The following is a 21,154-nucleotide window of genomic DNA, read 5'->3' on the forward strand; positions in this document are numbered from 1 at the left end:
TTTAATAAGGTTTCTACCTTATTCAGCACAGTCAGCTGATACCATTATAAGTGGTGCACAACTGGTTGAAAAGAACACTTTCAGAGATTAGTTTTCAGTGGTTGGCGGACAAAGTGAAAGAATATATTGAGTGGAGTTTTGCAGAACTGTGTTCTTCAATATTTTAATTAACAGCTTGGTTGGTAGAATAGAGAATAAGCTCACTACATTTGCAGATGACAGAAAGCTCAGAGAGCCAGAAAATAACTACTGAACATGAATCAAGTAAGTCATATTGCTGCAGAGCAGCAAGTTTCATAGTAGGACACACCCAATGTAGCCAGTACACCAACACCAAGATGTGTAGCAATCTGTATGCTGCACACCAAGTGCAAACCCTCAGCTGGAGTACTGTGTTGTGTTCTGAGCCACCATGCTCTAGACTTCAAGACAGACATGGACTAATGGGAGAAAATAAAGAAGACATTACATGAGTTAGATGTTTATGAGCAGAGACTGAAAGGACAAGGATACTTTAGCCAAAACAAAAAACTGCCAGTGAATAGGGTAATAATTTTCAAATATGTAAAAGCTTTGCTTCACTGAGAAAAAAGCTTCTCTATTTACTGGGGATAGGGCAAGAATGAACAGGTTTAATTGCAGAAGGGGTGATGTTGGCTTAAACACTAGAAAAAGCTTTCTGACTGCAAGGTTTGTAAAGTGGTGGAATTGATTGCCTGGGGTCAGTGTGGTGCCTTCATCACTGTCTAACCTGTTCTTGAGAGTCTCTCAACATCCCATTATTTTGGTACGATTGATTCAGCTCTGGGGCTTGGGGTTGGCTAAATAACCTCTTAAGAGTCTTTCCAGGTTTTATTTTTTTTTTAAATGCTTTTTTTGTGTGTGTGTTTTAATTCTTTAAACTAGACTATGACAGCTTTATGTACAGTAGCCAGCATTTATTCAAAAGGATATCTGAGTGCATTCATGCCATAAAGCCAATATACAATGCTGCAAGCTAGAATCAGAGCTTACGGTATTAAAGACACCACAAAGAGCGTGGAAATGCTTTGTATGCCAGTGCCACAGAAACAGACATTGACACCGGAAGAACTGGAGAGTTTTTATATAGGTTATTTGTAAATTCTGTGATTTCGATAGCGACCTGAAGATCTATCCCAGAGTTTGCTACCACCTGGCCTGCTTTTAATATTAACATTTGCACAAGACATTTGAGTGGCTGTGGCAGCATGTAACTGATATGAGTGAGGATGACAGTTGCCAGAGGGACAGCCTGCTGTACAAGAAAGCCAAGAATCCCAAACTCAACACGCTTCATAAGAATAATCTTAAAAATTACAGCTGCTCAAGGGCAATAGGTTTGTTAGTTCATTTATGTTCCAATTGAAATGCATTAAATATTTTGTCTGGGTATTCCTACCCCTCTTGGTCATAACCAATGACAATCACCATAAAATATGGTCTAGCTACCCTTCCAGAAGTGAAATCATTGCCTGCTTTCTTCAAAGAAGCAATTTCTGGGGAAGCATATGTGTCTATCGGGATTTAAATGCTGGAAGTGCACTCCAAATGTGGCTTTCGTGTGTAAACCAGACCTGCCAAGCAGCGTACCTTTAGCAGAAGTTACACTTGAAACAGTTATTCTGTGTTTTTCATACAAGACATACATATGTACAACAACTGAGCATGATGGTGGTATGGCAAGATTAGCAAAAATGATCAGGACAGCTACTTTCTTCTCTGAGACCTTCACAGGCATCAGCCTTTTGGAAATCAGACCCTCACAGTGTCCGATTTCCCCCAACCAGACATTCACAAGATCCCTCCTTTGGGAGCCTGAGAGGGGGAGGAAGCATGGAGAGACGTGTATTCACACATCCCCAAAAACAGGATTACACAGACATCTTCATGTATTCTACACATATTCAGTTACATACGTCAATCTGTGATTGCGTAGACAGACAACACTGCTATTTACATTAAAACAGATGCATACAATAACAACTGTGGCTGCAAACACACCTAATACAACATACAGTGGCCAAGCTAACAGCAAGTGGCCAACCAGCCAAAATGGCAAATTCAGCAGCAAGAAATCATTTCCATGGGTTATGAATTCACAGGAGGCTTCACAGGCCAGTTAGCTAGTTATCGCTTCCACTCCTCACTCTGTAGTGAGTTAAGCAAGTTGCTGATTAGGAAAAAGTGCTTTCTCAGACTCTACAGCCCACACTTTCTGAGGCAGGATGCATGGAGAAAGTTAGTAAGGTTTGGAGAGAGTTAGTAAGGTTGTGTCAATTAGATACAACAGGGACGTGGCATCCCATCTGCTCTACAAATGTCAAAGAGCTTCATGGCACCTGTCTGAGAGGAAAAAGAACCCCACAAGCAAAAGTTTACCACAGGTTTGGATACTCCTGTGAAACAAAGGCCTCTTTGTACTAGTGCCTTCTGCAGCAAAAGTCCTTTGGAAAAGTTTGGAATATTTTTTGCAGTGGTATTTTACATCAGAGGGTGAAAAAAGAGAAACATATACATACCCTTTCCACACTAAATGCCTAATCACAAGAGTCAGAGTGAGTTTTGTTCTGACTTTGAAGGTGTTGTAACTGTAGCTAAAGCCTCCACTTGTAGGAAAACACTTCCTCCCCTTAAATACAAATGCTGAAAGAGGAATGAAGCTGGCAACTTTAAGTATCTCATTTCCCAGCCATTCCTAGTAAATTCTAGATTTGCACATTGCAAAAGGTACAGTGCCAATCATACATCTCCCACTTGCTTCCTCTGGAACAAAAGCAGTTTCTGGAAAGAAGCAGCAAGAAGTTTCCTTTCTCCATAATCCAGGTGGGACTGGAAAGACCCAGTCTTTTCTCTCTGTTGCCCTGAACTATGTGTCCCCTGAAATTCCATTGCTCCCTTCCTGCAGCCTCTCTGCATTAGCTACTTTTGCTTATGTCTGAAAAACTAGTCCAATTTGCAACAAGCCCAGAAAATTAATGTTAACATGGATAAAAAGCAATAACTAGAGCTTCCAGAAAGAGCTGTTTTTCTCCTTGGTATGACTATCTTCTGTGCTAAAAAAAAAACCCAAAGCTCAATCTAAAATCATCAGTGCTTGGACTTTCTGATAGCTGACAATAACCTTGGCAACTCTAAAGGGGAGCTCCTGCTTTTCTATGCAACTTGCTCTTACTGCCTGAACTGCCACCATGCCAGCCATCCACAATTCCAGATGTTATAATTCTTGTGGTAATAATGAGTGACAATGTTACTACAGTCACCAAAGTCAGAGGAACATGTGAAGTAAAATGGGAGATTTTGTCTACACATAAGATTCTGGAAAGTCTAGAAATAAATAGCACAGGAATAAATTCAGGAAATAAAAGGTAGTGGGACCATGATGAAAATAATCCTGACAGGTGTTTGTGCAAACACACCTTTTATGCTTTCAGTTTCTGAACATGTTGTTATTTCTTTAAATATTTAGCATTTAGCTTGTATTCAGTTTTTATTACAGAAGCATCTGGATGCATGACTCAAAGATTCCCACTGTACTAAACAGTGCATATATCTTAAGGGCATTTTCATTGTACATCTGAATCTGAAACAGAAGGTGAAGATGCACAAAGATGAAGTTATTTGCACTGGGAAACACAGCAAAGAAGTTACAGGGCCAAAAAGGAAATCAGGGTCTTCCTGAGTTGTGGTCCAGGGCACTGCTAACTGGACCACGCCATGCTCGTCATGATGTAAATAATCATGCACCAGTCCAGGATGCACATCACATGCTCCATGACTCTAAGAAAATGAAGATATCTTAGGAAATTATCTGTTTCGCTGGACACCTTTTACACAATGAAGCATAACAGAAATAAACCTGTTAAAAACATTACAGCAACAACCACAGAAAATACACAGCTGTAAGCAGACATTCTTGTAACTGGGAAGGGGAAATGCTTTGTAATGAAGTCCCAAACCATGCAAAGATGTAGGAGTGTTTGCTGGAAAATAATACTTCTGCATTACAAAGTGCATGAAAAATGCAGTTTCCCAAGAAAGTGAACTGAAATATCAAATATTTTTAAAGTAAATTCTGTTTGCAAGGAAATTTGGTATCTTAGAACTAACGACATTACAGTCATCTGGAGAACTGTATCAGCACCATGATCTTTCTGGAAGGTAGCACAGTGACAGGCAGGCATATTTCAATTGTATTTTCCATGTAAAATTATATTAATGATAATTAGAGAAGTACAGGACACACTATATCATAGTGACCTGTCATCGTTTTCTGGCACACTACTAAAGATGCAGAACCATGGAGTATTCAGTTACAAATGCACTAATCTCATTTTATAAGAATCATAGCGATAGTTTTCTCTCTTCATTCCAGGCTCTTGCATCTTTCTGGTTTTCATGTTACCTCCACATACTGAAATATGGTGAAAGGGAAGAAAGAGAAATGAGACATTTAGAATAACCTAGCTCCTGAAACCCTTTCCACATCAGTATCAGTGAAGTAAACAAACTGGTTTTGAAACCTCTACTGCTAATCTTCACTGCTTAAATAGATAGCAGGTGCCTTCCTCTTATTCACTATCAGAAATGCAGGTAACACTGTGAATCCACTATTAATTCCTACTATACTGTTTTTGAAGCTGTGGTTTTCAGCTTGTGGTTCATGGACTTCTGAGTCTTACCAAGTAGCTTAATGATGTTCTTAAAAAGTAATTAGGAAAATTTCTTATTTCTTAATAGCCTTAAATTCACCACACCAATTTGCATTTATGTCTAGACAACTTTATGAATAAAGGTTGCAAATCACTTTTGCTGAATTTCAACCAGAGTCTGAAACTTAAATAGGTGAGTTGTGGTACCAGATCAATGGTTAAACCTGCATAATATGCCATGGAAGCCACAGCTATAGGAACTGTTGCAAGCAAAAAGTTTGCAGGATAATTAGTTACTCTGGGGCAGCTAAGTAGTAAGTTCAACATGGGAAAGTGCTAGTAGTTAAGTGACTAAGTAGCACAGAGGGCCCAAAATACACACACATTGCACTCAACTGCATGAGTTTTAAAGTAAGGAATAAGACACAATCAAGAGGAGAAAGTGGCCAAACTCTCTTTTAAGACATTTAAGCCCTTATGTATGCAAGAGTTTTCTCCCAAGATTTTTAAAAACAGTGTTGAAGTTTGTTTCCCTTTGTTAGGGTCTTGAGAATCTAACCTTTACCATTCAATTTAGGAGGAGCCCAGACACTCCTAGCCTGAGTGGGAAGTGCTCCTGCTCCTCCCCAGGTGCTCAGACTCCTTAGTGACCTCCCTCCATCCGTAGCTCTTTCAGCAGGGGCAAAAAGCTTCTCTTACAGAAAAAAAAATCCAACCCAAAACAGAGCAGGAAACCCACAGAAATGAACCTATGGATTCCGATGAAAAACAGGAGAAATTTGGCCACTCGGCTAAGGGAGAAGGCACAGGGTCTTCCTAAGCATCCCTTTATACTCCACCAAACTAGTAAGGACCAAACAGAGGAAAGGGGCACACATACACATACACATTGGGGCTGGATGTAGAAGGCTATGCAGAAGATACTGCCAAGAGTGGTTTGACTTCTTTGATCACGGGATAATGGCTCCAGGACAGATTCCCTGCTATTCTGCTGTTATCCATCTAGTGAAGAAAGACAGAAAACAGCAAAGTGAGCTGAATTCTCCCGTCTTAACCAAAACAATGTAGACAACAGTCAAACCCCAGAGGAGTGATGGAAAAGAGGGGGAGTAGGGGGAAAGAGCACAAAATCTAAAGAGGGAAAGAGGGGAAAAGAGATACTGGGGTTCACTGTAAGGTCACAAGAGGGCCAGGAAGAAATAGCAGCTCAGTCTGGTGAACCTATTAAAAGCCTGCGTGCTAATAAAAGAGCTATAACGAATCAAACAGGAGGAACTGGAACTCGTAATGCATAATAGAGTATGAGATTTAATTGTCATAACAGAAATTTGCTTAGAACTCACACAAATGAAAGGTACAGCTTGTTAGGGAATGATAAGCGAGGGAGAAGCCTGTATTTTTATTTCAAAGGTAACCTATGCTTCTTTCTCCCAGACTCTGGAAAGACAGAACAGAAAGCCCTCTTCAGAATTTTGGGACATTAATAAGACTAGGGGCTGTTCACATTTTCAGAGGTGTGACCAAAACATCCACTCTGAGCCTCTTAGAGGGCCAATAACCATCCTCTCCAGATCATGATGCTCAGCGTCCAACTGCAAGAAGTGCCTCAGCCTGCAGAGGCCTCAGAAAGGCCTGAGAACCATAAGTAAGAAAGAGCCATGTCATCAGCTAGCCTCTAATGCGCATGATGAAACCCGATTTCTGAGTTTCAAGACTGCACAAAGCTAGAAGGAGCTGTAGGCATATAAGAGTGTGATTAGATGCACAGATGGATATGGAAACTGGAGAAAAGGGCTAAGACAGAACAGGAGGCAGCATGCAAAAAGGACATATTGTTGCAAAATACTTCACTTGGAAAGAAATAAGTTAGGAGGGTGAGCAGGAGATTGGAGGCAGCTGGCCCTGAGGCAGTTCTTACAAAAGGATCTGCAGGCTGAACATGAGTCAACTTATTTCTTGCTGTCACAGAAAAGCAATCATTACATAAAGATTTACTAACAGACAGCATGTAAAATAAAACTTTTGCTCTCCTCAGCACTGCAAGACCTCCATCAGCTGGGTCCTGAGACTCATTGCTGACACTGCACTTCAGAAAAGATCTCAATCAATTAAGAAGAGTCCAGAGGAAACACCTTAAATAACCTAGAATAACCTAGAGGCCTAGTTTTATTAGGTCCACAAAACATGTCCAGCAGAAGAAACCAACTGCCTGGGATTTAGTGTTAGCTCAGTTGGAAAATCTTCAACCTAAGAATTTATGATGTCTGGCATTTCCTTGCCCCTCTGCAGACACATGAAGTTATGCAGACACATCCTTTTTTTATTTTATTTTTAATGTAAATGGAAATTAGGAAAAAAAACAGGGATTTTTAGCCATCTTGATTTTACAGTGCATGAAAATACATTTTCAGCATATTTCAAATACTGAAAGAGCTGGCTTAAAAAGATACCAAACATATTGGGGAGAACATTTAAAGAACTCTCATTATACTGGAAGCCTAACCTAAGCTTGAGCAGCTGTGATCAATAATATTGCCTATTTACAATAGATTGTAAGAGGATGAAAATTGAAAAGTATTAAAAATAGATACTCTTCATATTTTATGAATAAAATAAAGGCTATTTAAAAATATTTTATCTTTAAATAGACACTCTGCAGTTAAAGACATATAATTCCCCATCTCTCCACCTTCACACAATGTTCAAGGGTTATCTTCCAAGTTCATTTAAACCAAATGTATAGCACCACTACACTGTATTTCCTTTTTATTTACTTCACTTATTTTTTCTGTTCAGAGAAATACATATTTAACTTCAGTCCCTTTAGGGCACAGCAGCTCCCACTGATACATCAATGGCTGCAAAATAGCCAAGTCTTCACCAACCAGAATGACTCAAGTCCTGGTTTTGTCAACATTGTTTTCCTTAATAAGTCTCCTGAAAGCTACTGAAAATAGATGGTAAGTGCTTCTCAGTGGGAAAGCATTCTGTATTTATCACCATTGAAGGAACAGTGAAACTGAACAGTCTGGATTTTTTTTTCCCTCTAATTTTAAATTCTTACGTACCAGTAAAATAGCACAGTACGTGAGATGATTACACTTATGGAAACCTGCTTATTTAGCTGGAACAAGAGTCTCTATTGTAACTTCTAAAATACCCTGGTTCAGTTCTACATATAATTCTAGGAATTAAGAAACTTAAACTTGATTTTATACCATCTATTATAAAGTGTATATACTGTAAAGTACTAGATGCTATAAAGCTACACTTTTAAAATTTTTAGAATTCATTTGCTGAAGCAGAGTCTGCATATTTTTGTGAAACTAAGCATATAATTGAACACCTTCGGAGCTGAAGTTACAACTTGCTTATATAGAAGGCCCTGGCACTAAAAAAGTGACAACTCCACATTTCAGTGCCAACAAAGAACCGTATTTTTGCAAGCTTTCACACACAGAAAATGTATAAGTCATGTTAAAAGTTTCAACTGAAATCCAAACATTTTCTGATTCTATTTTTGTAAAGCCCTTTGGTTTGACACCTAATTTAATTCCAAGAGAGTGCGAAGAGAATATTCTGTCCTATTGTGCTCTGGGATCTTACAGCTCAGCATGTTGCTAACATCCATGCATCATTGGAAACAGGCCTTGCATGCCCCCAGGCACTTTTTTTTCACATCTTGACTGCATTTTCTCAACTGAATTAACCCCCACCCATTTGGCAGACAAAAGGCTCAGAGGTATGCTCTGATGTGAAGGCTTTAGTCTGTAAGGAAAAGTCACTCTTAATTGAGATTTCATTTCTTGTGCCATCGCCGGGAGATACTAACAGCTTCAGTCACCCAAAGAATTACTGAAGTTTTATATTCTCTAGTGTGGTCTCTGTGCCCTGAACAGGAAATTTTACCTAGTTCGAGGGAGCACATAGGAGCAACACTCAGCTTCTGTTGGCTCTAAGCCAAGGTGAACAGGTGAGATATAGCAAGTGAGAAACAATCTGAATTCAAGCTGAATTCATGAAGCATGTTTTTATTAGTATTTGAAGCAAAGAGAGAAGAAAACCTCATGACTAATCTTTATCCACATCCTGATGCTCCACATTCGTATGTATTGGTCTCTTCTCTTTCAACTTAAACATTCCTCACCTTCATATTCATCCACATATTTTATTTAAAGGGATAAATTAAACCAACACTAAAATCTTATTGTCTATTTGATTTCTTACCTTTCCGTGATAGGAAGCAGCAGAACTGTTCACAAACAGTAATATCAGAAGTAATGCTTCTATTTCTCAGGGTGAAAACAGTTTGAAAGTATTTATTTTCAATCAGATATGCAAGGCCAGTAACTATTAAATTCCACTATAATTAACCATACGATAGCTTTGTAAAAAGCATCAATGTAATCTGCATACAGCTTGGAAATAGAGGTAAATAGCTATAGAAATATATGAGGATGGAGTGATTTAAATGACTTACCATCTGACATCAAGGAATAGCAACTTTCTCAAGAGGGATTGTTACATTAGTTCTTCTTTACAGCCTAGACTATCCTCCAAAGCATCTGTGCCATTCACTTCTGCACCAACTTCCAGATCCAGCAGGGGGAAAAACTCCATCAGCCATCAAAACAGCACTTCATACTCCAGATGAAAAGCATCAGAAAGCTGCACAGTCCCATTCCTGAAGTCATGCCTCCTAAAAATGCTGGGTAACCACTCCCTAAAATATTAAAAAGTATATTCACAGGTACACACAAAGGCTCAGAGGAGCTGAGCCAAAGGCCTCACTGGCTCCTCGGCACTATGTTTCAAACAAAGGCAGAGCCGCCCAGCTGCAGTCATCCAGCTGCTGGCCTTCCTTTGACAAACACCTTTTTCCCTTTCTGCTAGACATGTGTCATTTCCACCCGCTAATGCTGACTGCTGAAACACCGGTGTGGTGGGGCTGCAAGGGCTCTCCAGCTTGAGAGGGCAGTGGCCAGCCCCACTCCCTGGCATCACCCTGAATGTGTCCCTCACCCAGAGGTCACAGTCTCAGCCCCGGTGCCCAGCCCAGGCTGGTCCCTTCACAGCTTCCCTTCCAGCCTGGACCAACCCGAGTTATGAAAACTGCTGATAAGGATTGTACTGCCAATTTGTTCTGTCCCTCTGAATCTTATCTAGGATTAAATACAGCAAAAACTTTGTAACTGTGCAAATGGAAATGAACTGGGAGTGCAGAAAACAAGCAAATGTGTTGAAAACACGCACACACAAATTTCAAAATACACATGCACACTCAAGAAAGATTTTATGTGTTAAGCCTTTAGAAAGGTCTTTGAATATCATTTTCTATAATGCCTTTTTAGTTCTATTTGGATGGAAATTAAAAAATAAAATACTCTATCAAAGACATGTATCACTACAAATTCAAAAAAGGGTAAAATGATTCTGAGACGGAGTACCATATATCAAGTCCCTTTACACAGCTGTAAGTCACTGATGTTCTTAGACTTCCTCTTTTCAGGTTAAAAATGTCATAACTTCTTTCTCACATGAGCAAAAATAGCACTGCTGTTTGGGAGTACTGGAAGGGCAGAAAATAATTTCCTACAGATGATGGTGATTTTAAATAATTTCCCCACACTCTATTACTTTCATTTGCTCACCTTTGCAGCTTGGCAATCCGTGCATTTGCAAAGCCAAGTTGCATTCTGGCAGCAGCAGCAGCTGTCTGCAGTTGCTATAGGTGGCATTTCCATCTGCAGCTATTAAATTGGGCAGTTCCTGGCGGGTCTGGTTCTCCTGTGCTCCCAAGAGGAGAAAGAGGGCCTGACCTCAATATTACAGGAATAACCAGTGTGGGCTAGAGCTGCACACCATCCCGACCCCATCTACCATCCCTGTTGCTGTGGAAAGAGGAATGAGGACTGAGTTTGAGGTGCATATAACAAACACTCATAGTCTTTAGGCTTTGGACAGGGATTTACACCCATCTTTACACCCAGCAGCAGTGGCCATGGGACCAAAGTAAGCAGGAACAGCTTTAGCCCATCTGAGGACAACACTGACTGTCCAATGAAGAGGGAGGCAGAAGCACAGAGGGAAAGAGCAGCAGATGGGCTGGAGTGGGGTGCAGGAGGGTTGAGGGCTGTGCCCAGTAGCTGAGGATTCCTGGCAGGAAGAACGCAGGAAGGAAGCAGGAAGCATGCTGTTGCCTGTTCTCGGGGTTTCATTTCAAGTCTTGGGAATCTCTTGTTTTCATTAAAAGAAAAGAAACCCCGCTCTTTACTCCTTATGGTATCAGAGAAAAAGATTTAAGTTAAAAAACTTTAAATGCTTCCTTACACCTCCACAGGGTTTAAAATTTAGAAAGTAAATACGAAGACCGATGGTCTGTTTTTAACCTTGTGATTCAGCCTGATTCAACTGTTTCAAATGTTTGTATATGACCACAGAGGGAATGAGTACTTCTTAACAAAACTTCCACATGCTTAATGTGTGTGTGTGTGAATTTTATATGTTTAGTGACACATGTCCAATTAGACATATGCATGTATTCAAAAAACATGGTACAACTACCACACACCAGGAAATCAATAGCAGAAAAGGGACAAAAAAACCAGTACACACTGCAGAATTCGTAAGACGCTGTCAAACAGAGGGAATTTTTGGTTTTCAAGCTGATCGATTTCCCCACTGAAACCAAAGCTCTACAACCTCTGCTGAACAGCCGCAATGCCAGAAAAAAGGCTTAAGCTTCTGAAGTTAAAGTATGAAGGGGGAGTAAGCCAGCAAATTACCTTTGGCTATTTCTCTCACCTTATACCCATTAAAAATAACAGATGAACAATATATTTCCCAAGGAAATTTTACTGCTGTCAGTCTTGTAAAGTGCACTGCTGAGGACAGTTCCACTGCACATGCTGCCTCTGCTATGCATCAAGCAGTAAAGATGTGGAAGAAAGGGCCTAAATTTCTCCCAGAGCCACACAAGATGTTCTTACAACTGGCCATGGTGTCCCCATGCCAGTAATTCTACGTGTACTTCATGTCCGCCCAGTGTGGGCTTTTCTAATCCCTCCATGCCATCTATGTCCTTGTGTTCCTGGATCTGTAAGCACAAGACACTAACCCACATGTGATCCCTTTCCCTCTGTTGTGCCTCTCTCCCTTGACCCTCACTCAATGTCACAGGCTGTTCCAGATACAGCATTTGCAGATCCCCTTATCTTCCCCCTCCACATCTCCTGACCAGAATGCTTTAATGCTCTCCTGTACCAGGACCTCTGTCTGTTCCCATTTACTTTTTCATTGGAAGCCTGTCAGCTCTTGAGTCTGCTTTTTTCCATGTCTCAATCAAAAGATATTTAATGCATCTGAATTACCTACCAGCGTTCCCCATGCCTCCTTCTTCCCTCATGTACCCTGTTCCCTTCACTGCTTGTCCTCTCAATTGTCCTTCTGCCTGTTGCAAAAGAGCAGCACTACTGGGTGTTCAGGTATTGGCTTCTCAAACTGTATTGGAAGAGTAAGTAGGAAAGCTGGTTTGCTGGTCACCATTAATGGATTTGACTCTTAGCCACTTATTTATTTATCTGTCAATAAAGTTATTGTTATCTATTACCTGTCAATAATGGAGGGATGTGCTGTGGTTCCCTTAATTCCACCACTGTCAGTTTGCCTGCTTCAGGCCAAGAAACCCAATGATTTATGCTTAAGATTGTGAACTGAGGTGACCACACAATGTTTATGCTTGTGTTTATTTAAACATAAATTTATACATTATTTATATATTTAAACATAAACATAAATGCATTAAGTGTTAAATGTATTTAAATATTGTATTTAAACAATCCTGCAATGTTTAAATGCTGTAGATGTGTAAACAGAAATGGCGTCTAGTTGACTGAAAGATCTTCCAGACTGTGCAATTCAAATTGGGTTTACATGCAGTTTTGAAAGTGGAATAAGGATTTACTCCATGTGTCCCCCTGGGGAATCATAAGTGTGGAGATTAAAACAAAAATGGCATGGAACACCCAAGAAATTATGTCTCTAACATGCAGAATTAATAACTATCAATTTCTAAATATACAGTATTTTCTGCTTAATGTTCCTGATGTGTACTTTCCAGGAGCAGGCTCAGGATAGCTGATTTGATTATGGTATCAGTGCATCTCATTTCAACAATGATGGCTTTATTGCTTGTCTCTCGCTATGGCTGCCCAGATCTGAAAAGTCAGCAAGGGTTTCAATAGACACTCCCTGACCTCTTCCATAGGCAGGTGTTTCCTGCAGCCATACCTCTCCCAGCCAGAGGAAAAGGTTATTTCCCAGAATCCATGCTGGTTTTTCTGTGTCCAGCATACAGTATGGGTATCCAGTCCAAATGACCAGAAAAGGGCTCACAATTTATCTGACAAACTTTTTAAAGCCTTACTGTGACCTTTACAACAAACTGGTGTCTGAAAGCCCTAACAGATTCCTGCACCTTTCCAGCAGCCCTCTGGCTACGGGCTCCCTCCAGGCTCCCCTGCCCAGCACATATGACTGTGCAAGCCCTGTTGTCTGGCTAAGAAAAACTCTGCACCTTGAATGATCAATGGATCGGTCTTGGTAAGTGATTGCTTATTGCCTCTTGGATATTAGTCTGTGTAAAAGCCCTGGGCGAATCGATCTTGCCAGACTTTGGGCCTGACTGCTTTAAAAATACAACTGGGTTCAGGGACGTGGTTACAAAATGGTTCCAATTTGTAGCGCCGACAGGACCTTAATAGTATCCTATAGGCTAGCACAAGCCCTAGGCTGTCTCATTTGTATTATTCCTTGTTCTGCTTTCTCTTTCTTTTTAAATAAGGAACAATAAAAAGAATGAGAACTCAAAATCCAAGTCATGCTGTCAGGAAGAATAATGGATCTATTCTGTACAAAAATGCCTGTATTGTTGGTTTGTTTACTTCAGCTGTTTCATGGCCATGCTGCTGTCAGAGCTCTGGAGACAAAGCCCCAGCTCTGAGCCTGCTCCTGGGTACTGGGCAGGGAGACCTTTCCCCTGTGCAGCTTTTACCTGGATGGCAACAGAAGTCAGTGTCAGAGCAGCATACTCCACCCATCCCCATAAGCAACGCTCAGCAGGGGAGCTGTGAGATAAATCAGAGACCTCCGGGTTTACCATCAAACCGAGCGCTTCTACAAGGATCTCAATGGCACATGGTGATACATAGGGAAAAAGCCTATTAAGCATGCAAGGGAGTTAGGCATGGTTAGTACAGCTCTGCACATCTGCAAAGAGGCTTAAACCTCACTGCCTTTCACTGGAAGGGCGTCTCCAAACACTATACTCTGCTTTTTGTCACCCCAGTAATGACTAATACACTGTAGGGAGGGCTCTACTAGATTGATGACAAGGAGGGGGTTTTGGAAAGTCCCAGTTCAAATAAGTAGCTCAACAAAAATAGTCCATTCCCATATAGCTATAGCAACCACAGTCTGCTAGGAACTTGCTAAACAAAACAGAGAGTTACAGTCCTACAGAAAGATCTAAACAAGGATCTAAATAAGAAAACAAAGACAATGGGTAAAGGAAGGGGTAGACTGCACAACCTACAAAGAAAACATCAGCACAGTGGACTGACATGCATATTAATGTCTGTGTATTTTTTTTTGGTGTGGGTTTTGACCCCTTCTAAAACCTATTTTTAAGTTTCTGGAATGATAATTAAAAAAAAAAAAAAAAAAGAAGAAAAAGTCCCAGTCATGGTTTACAAAACTCCAAGAATAGTTACATCTCACCCGCAAGTTAAATCCCGGAATGAAGAAATCGATTTCCGAATCTCAGAACAGCCTATGTAAGAAACAATCCTGCTACTTTGTTCTGCTGTCTTTCAAAGAAGACATTATTATTCTAGTTAAGCAATCTGAGCTTCTTAAAGAAATAGCAGGACAGCAGGCCACTTTGACTAAACCAGGAGTAAGTGCATTTTCATAAGCCGTTTCTTTAAGTGCCAGGAAAAAGTCTAAATCTCTCCCACTTCCAGTGCTGCTGAATTAGCTGTGCTGCTGCCACATTAGTGAAACAGCGCGGATGGAGATGCTCTCTCTGCAATACAGAGTGTAACACAGCGGAGCTGTAAACAAGGCAGAGACCCAAAACAAAAACACCAAACATTTTGATCACAAATTCAATTTAGTTGAGTCAGCTTCATGCAGTGTTATTTTAATTCAGTGTTACAAAAATACGCCTTCATGCGAAATATTTTCAAATGCCTGTGACAATGTTAGTGTGAAATTTTTTTTAACTCATCCAGTTCATTCCTAGACGATGTTTCCTGCCAGCTACATTCACCACAAATGCTGTCTGGTAAATAGCAGCTGCAAAGGAAGGATAAGGATGCCAGGGTACACTTCAGTAAACACTCCTTCTCAGTAGCTTACTATATCCTGGGCCAAGCAAGCTAATAAACATTCACAGCCATGTTTAAAACTCCTCAGACACAGTAGGACGTTGCTTTCATAACTCCCCCGAAGGTGAGGAGAGGAAATCGAGATTAAAGGCATGCCTGTACTTAGCACTGCCTTTGTGTGAAGGGACGCAGTGAGGCGCAGCAAGTCGGGCCAGCAGCCTGCCCGTACCGTGCTGCTGCTCAGGAGGGGTTTGCCTCACATGACTGCGGCTGTGCTCGCAAGGTATCCCTGCGGCAGCACGTTGCACGTTGGCTGCACACCCAAGGTGGGCATGCTCCCCTGCCACCCATCCCAGGCCATGCAGGCTGCACCATGCCTTCTGACTGGCAGCACTGCAATGAGAAGGCCTGCAATTAAACTGAGCTATTCTCATGTCACTTCTTGTTTCCTCACCTAGCTCGTCTTGTTTTCGCAAGCCAGCACCTTTCCCACACAGGCTGCCAGGCAGCAGGAAGAGATAGGGGTGAAGGCTGTGAATTGCCATAGCCAGGCTGGCTCAGCATGTAACCCCTTGGCAGGGCCATAACGGCACCTATGACAAACAAGGCTGCTGTTGAGCAGCACTTCCCAGATGTCATCCAGAAGCAGCTCCCGAGGGAGGTGTGCTGGAACCAGACAATCCACTAGCCTGGGATACTACTGGAGGCACCAAAAGCCAGAAGGAGAGGCAGGGTTTCCAGGAGCCGCACCTCCGGGGATAAACACACATGCCGGGCAGGCAGCTCTCCCTGGGGAGAGGATTGCTGCCTGCTGGCGTCACTGCCTCTCCGCCATAAGTTATCAGTCTCGCAAAGGCACTAAGGAAACTGCCGGTGTGAATGGCCCTAATCTGCTTCTTGTGGTCCCTGATAACCTGGGGAGCGGCCAGGCAAACAGCACACTTGCCTAGTGCCACAAGGAGCCGAGGCAAAACCGCCTTTTGCCAGCACAGGGGATGCAAAACAGCAGGATCTATCTGTAGCCCTGTGCAGGGTTATCCTAGAGCTACAGTGACCGTGCACCCTGCAAAGCACTAGCTTGAAGTCCAAGTACAACTGTCTTGCAGGGGTTTTAGCTGACTCTGATGTATGCAAGAGCCAGCTGAGGGGAGGCTAGCACGCTGCAGTGCTACCCAGCAGCTCATTTCTCCTACTTCACTACTGACTTTACCCTGCCTTGCCCTCTTCTGGTATCCTCAGTTATACAATTATTTCCCAAGGTGGCTATGAGCCAATTTGTTTGACTAACAAGGCAGTGAGAAGAGTGAGACAATGGTGGACTGCAAATAGAAGACAGAGAGGGTAAAGAGCACCATCACAAAGTCAGATAACAGCTTCTGTCACACAGAAGAAGACAGGTTGGAGTGGTCAAAGGGCTTGGCCCATAACTAGCAGAGGAGCAAAAAGAAACAATAATAAAAAGGAGTAAAATAATAACTAACAAAAGTTGTTGCTGCTTCTCCTCCTCTTCTCCCACGTTTCCCCTCTCCCTTCTGAATAAATGAGGGGGAGAGAAGCAGACACACCACCAATAATTCCAGAAGGTCACAGGAAGGAGAGCACACCTACCCTCCTTCTCACACCACGGCTGTAGACAAGTGAATTACACATGGAGAGAACAAATGGCAAAAATGACTATTTCAACTTGATGAACCTCGGCTCCACAGAACCAGAGTACATCAAACCTACTGCTGAGTGAACATCACTGGCTCCAATTTCTCAGCAACAGTCTTGGACAGTAAAAGGGAGGTGTCAAAAGTAATCCATGGGGTTGATAGTAGAACATCACTGTTCAGCCTGAGGTACCCTGGTCATCAGAATTGCATTCCGTTAATTAAACCACCTAAACTCATGTGCAAAAGAAACCCCTGCTCCATGGCTTAGAAGCTTTTAGCAGTGATAATCACAGTTCTCACAGGCACTGCTTGAATAGTATATTGAGAGACCGTAAAAGCAGTTGACAAAAAATAGCTAAATAACACAGAAGCCCTGTAAGTAAGAGCAAGCTTTTCCACATACAGCAAAGTGTGACTCTCATATTTTACACTGCATTACCTAGATGCCTGAACCCACTAAGGACTCAATTTCTAGCCATGTCACTTTCTCCAGTACTTTACTAACATTTATGATCTAAAATGTTGAAGTCCAAACAGTTCAAAACAAAGAAAACACAGAGCTGGAAAAAAACCCAAGGGTGTGAGAGGCAAGCAATCCTGTGAGAAGCTGCTTTGGCAGTAGACAAATAAAATACGCTCTCTCTGCATACAAAGACATAACTCTTATTTATGTGAATGGGAAACATGCTCATGCACCAAGGGGGGAATAACTACCATAGATCAGCAGAACGACTGCACTGGAGATAGCTAAAATGAGACTACATGTGCAATGAATGTGAAAATATTTTCAGCCATCTGGGCCATGTAATCTTTCACAGATGCTTTCAGAGCTGGATGGACCTTGTTGCCTCTCTGTTCCTTGACATTTCTCCAATGTTTGCAAATTGCTTTCTGTGACCTGTAGGATGTACTCTATAAAATTTAGTCTGTTCCTTTCTGCCATCATCCCCAGTGTTCAAACGGACTTCTGTGACAAGTTTTCCTTCTGCAAAACACCCTGCTCAGTCACATGCAACCACCTGGCAGGAATTCAGTCCACTAATACCTCCACACAGACTGCAGTACAACCATCTCTAGAGATGGCTTCAAAAACCTCAAACTACAAACAGCTTAACTCACTGTATGAAAAGCTTTTTCTTGCGTATGTAAAAAGTACACACCCCCACTGACTCAGTAAGATCACAGAATCATAGAATGGTTAGGGTTGGAAAGGACCTTAAGATCACCTAGTTCCAACCCCCCTGCCATAGGCAGGGATGCCTCAGCCTAGACCATGTCTAGACCATCCCAATATCCCAAAATATCGGGATGCTGCTCTCAGTTGCTATAGCTACCAAAATTAACCATCTCCTCCTCTGTAAAATAAGTCCACTACAAAAACAAAACAAGAAACTTGAACTTTTCATTCAGCTGCATCAGAACAGTTCTGCAAGTATGAGGTCTTTAAAAAAGTAGAGAAAACTGTGTGTTAGATTTCATGAGCTACTGGTGGTTTCAAGTTTGTTAGCTGGGTTTTAACCAATTGGATTTAGCTGGGGAGATTCTTGTTTCTTTCAATTTCTTTCATAGCTCTTGTGCACAATGTCAGGTTGCTGTCACAAAATGTGCTAACTCTTTTCTAGGGCACATAATACCAAATAAAATAAAACACTGGACCTGCCCAAACCTACATTTCTGGTTCTAATTTGTTTTAAATTATTTTTGAAGGACAACTTTTGTCCTGGCACGCGTTATTCTTGCGTAGGAACTGTCTGTCCTTTTAATCCAGCATAAACAGAAGTCTGAAATACATGTGGTTTTGCAGGCTTGTGCTAATTGAGTAACCATGTGCCCAGTCTGGTTCAGGACACATCTACGTTGCCAGCTGATCTGGATCTGATGTTGCACAGACCTGATCTTAATGGCAAGGTAAGCAGGAAGGATGTCTGTGTGACCAGAGTGCTAGCACCAACTATCCTGATGGTCACTTCTATTTATATGTAGAGGTTTTAGAGGCATGAAGCTACTTCTGGATGATATCCAACATAATGTTGAAAAAACCATAACCAGCACGGTTCATAGTGATGGAACACTGAGAAGAGCCCACATAAAAGAAACAGATCTGGGAGGGTCTCATGTTTGTATGCAATGGCTTCCCAATTTTGTAGAGGCTCTTCAGGGTCACTGAAAGCAGCTGGCAATTTAAACCTGTGCTTTTGCACTTCATGCAGCTGGGACTGTGGTTCTTGCACCTTTTCTCTGATGGCAAGGATAGTTTAAACAGCTCTGGCTCCCTTTGGACACTGGTGCCTGCCCCACTTCTGTCCCTGTGCTCTACCAAAGCCAACTATTTATGCAGCTGTGTGGTAAAATATTTCAAGGAGCCGAACTGGGTGGGGACAGCAAAAACCTGAAATAAAATTCTAAACTATTTTTTTCTGGCCAGATTACTTATGTGTTCCGGTACATCAAGAAGCCACATGAACACTTCTGTTGGCATACCCTTGGGTGGAATAGAGGAAAGAAGGAAGCCTGCTTTATGGGAGGTGTTACTCAAACAGCACTGCTCCTGGATGTGGAGCCATATCCAAAACACTTTCCTACACCCCTGAGAAGTGGGATTTGTGTGCATAGTTCAGGCATTCATTAGTAATGGCTGGGCCCCCTTTTTAAACTTTCCCTCCTTCTCACAGAGGTGTTTGGAGAAACAGGCTCATGCGGTTCTGCTAGAATGAAGTTAAAGCCTTGTAAAGCTAAATAAAGCTAGGCACCATTTTTTATAAGCTTGGTAATAGTGCCATGTGGAAACAGGCCATGATAACAACTATGGAAGTTTCTAACCGCGTCTTTAAGGAGCATCCCAAGTCTGCCACACTGATATTTTTAAAGGGTTTTGAAGCAAGAACGATCCCTGTTGTGTAGAGTAGACAGTTCTACATCTTTTAAACTCCAGCCATCAATGAGATCAAACTAAAGAAGCATTTTATATGAATCTGCAGGAAACTGAAGAAGTTGAGGCTTACTTAGTGACCTATCACAGTTACTACTAATCTTGATACACAAAATCAACTACATCTAACAGGTAAACCTGACTTATTGCATACAGAAAAACTAGAGATTGCTGAAGAAAGGAAATGTTTCAACCCCCCCCCAAAAAAAAAAATTTGTTTTTCTAACTTCCAAAGCACCATTTTTTTAATAACTAAAGCTTATTGGGAACAAGGCTGTCTGTGACTCCTGAGGTTGGCCAGGCTCCAAGAACCTGCAGTTCAAGCCTCTTCTCCAACCGTGGGGCTGGCTAAAACTTCCCGGTGTCTCCTTGAAGACGGGCTGCCTCAATGACAGGAATTGTTAAAAGGATGGGGTGCTTTTCTTGTACAGCATCAGAGCCCACATGACCAAGTACAGCTGAAACCTAAGCAACAAAAAGAAAAGGTGGAAGTCCGAACTTCCTTTCATTTGCAGTATGGAAACACACTTTATTTAAAGGAAGCAAGAGGTGTTGGACATTCCAAATGGTTTGCAGCTAACTGAATCTGCTGCTCTCACACTTTGAAATGTCTATCAGTTTTGCAGGTGGGACCTGGAAGACTATGGGAGAAGGAGAGCAGTAGAGATATGCACCTAATGTGACAGAAAGAAAAGGATTCCTCTTAAGTTGTGCACTGCAAGAGTTTTGAAATCTGTTAAGCAGTGAAGACCATATAAACCCAAGGAACTGAATACTTACTTTCCTCATCCTAGCACAGCTCACAAACAGAAAATAATTCACGAGCACTGCAAGCTCTTCCTGGGTCATTTTTAACTTGATTTTTTTTAGTCTGGAAACAATCACAAACATGCAAACACAACACACAAAATTCATTGCCCTTCATGTGTTGCCTCTCTTCTTATTTGGAAATAAAATACTTCTCTCTAAATAAACCATCACTCCCACAATAATTTTTGATTTGTAGCAGCATTTAGGGACTTCTGAAGGAGCTTAAAGATGACACAAACTGACATTTATGTACGATAAAGAGAGACTGCTGCATTCAGCGCTGAAATCTAATCCTCTCCAGGGCAGAACGCAGCAACTGCTTCCCAGCCGGAGCACCATCGCACTCCCTGACCAGCATGGAGGAAAAAGCAACCAGCGACCGCTTGGAAGAGTGCAGGACTTGGGCAGGAGGCAGCTATCTACCCTGAGAGACTTCATTTGCTGTGTGGGGCAGCAGAGCGAGGTTTCACAGTGCTCGCAGCAGCACAACGCCCGGCTTGCAGATGGTGAGCGGGAGGGAGCATCACTTTTGGCAGCGCAGGGCCCCCTGGAGCATGGGTTCAGAACTGGGACAGTGGAATATCACTGCTCAGGAGAATTCCTGCTCCCTGCTGCAGGTAATTCCTGCTCTGGTTCAGATCAACAGCGATTCTTGAATGATTCAGCTGTGTTTCTGACATTGCCTTGCTCACACACTGAGCG

This window comes from Melopsittacus undulatus, chromosome 3 (genome assembly GCF_012275295.1).
Source record: "Melopsittacus undulatus isolate bMelUnd1 chromosome 3, bMelUnd1.mat.Z, whole genome shotgun sequence".
In the NCBI taxonomy this organism is placed as follows: domain Eukaryota; kingdom Metazoa; phylum Chordata; class Aves; order Psittaciformes; family Psittaculidae; genus Melopsittacus; species Melopsittacus undulatus.